This window comes from Sorex fumeus, unplaced genomic scaffold (assembly GCF_029834395.1).
Source record: "Sorex fumeus unplaced genomic scaffold, SorFum_2.1 ptg000033l, whole genome shotgun sequence".
Lineage (NCBI taxonomy): Eukaryota > Metazoa > Chordata > Mammalia > Eulipotyphla > Soricidae > Sorex > Sorex fumeus.
Genome location: NW_026606090.1, coordinates 12,272,421 through 12,273,580, shown reverse-complemented (window position 1 = coordinate 12,273,580; position 1,160 = coordinate 12,272,421).

Genomic DNA, 1,160 nt, shown 5'->3' with positions numbered 1-1,160 from the left:
CCGCCCACTTCCGGGAGCGTGCGGCGTCCGCACGCCGCGCAGGCGCAGGAGGCCGGCGCGCGCCGCACGCCCCGCGCTCCGGGAGCCTCGCGGGGCGGAGGCAGCGGCAAGGGGCGGGAGCAGCGCGCGGGAGCCAATGGGATTGGGCGGGCCGGCTCCTCCGCGCTCTGCTGAGGCTTGAAAGAATAGGGTCGCGCTCAGGTTTCCAGGCGAGAGGTTCCAGAGAAAGGAATTTCAAGTAGGAGTAGTTTACATTTTTTTTTTTTAAAGTAGTGTAATTAAGCCGTGTGCTTTCAGGATTTATCCGTGCAGAAACGATGAAGATTTCTAGGACCCAGTTCCTGAAATGATCTCTCTCTCTCTAGCTGCCTCTCTCTGTCTCTGTCCCTCTACACACACACACACACACACACACACACACACACACACACACTAAAGTAGTGTAATTAAGCCGTGTGCTTTCAGGATTTAACACACACACACACACACACACACACACACTAAAGTAGTGTAATTAAGCCGTGTGCTTTCAGGATTTAACACACACACACACACACACACACACTAAAGTAGTGTAATTAAGCCGTGTGCTTTCAGGATTTAACACACACACACACACACACACACACACACTAAAGTAGTGTAATTAAGCCGTGTGCTTTCAGGATTTATCCGTGCAGAAATGGTGAAGATTTCTAGGATCCAGTTCCTGAAATGATCTCTCTCTAGCTGCCTCTCTCTGTCTCTGTCTCTCTGTCTCTCTCTCTCTCTCTCTCTCTCTCTCTCTCTCTCTCTCTCTCTCTCTCTCTCTCCTCTCCACTCCCCCCCAGAAACTCCACCTGGATCTTTTCTGGTGAGGTTAAGCGCATCATATGCGGTGATGGAAATAGGTCCCAGGTTGCCCACACACACACACACACACACACACACACACACACACACACACTCTCTCTCTCTTCTCTCCACTCCCCTCCAGAAGCTCCACCTGGATCTTTTCTGGTGAGGTTAAGCGCATCATACGCGGTGATGGAAATAGGTCCCAGGTTGCCCATGTGCAATGCAAGTGCCTTACTTGCAGTACTATTTCGCAGGCTCTAAACTTTAAGTTCTTAGGCACCCAAGTTCTTAATAGAAGAAATTTTTATACCGTTCTCAAGAAC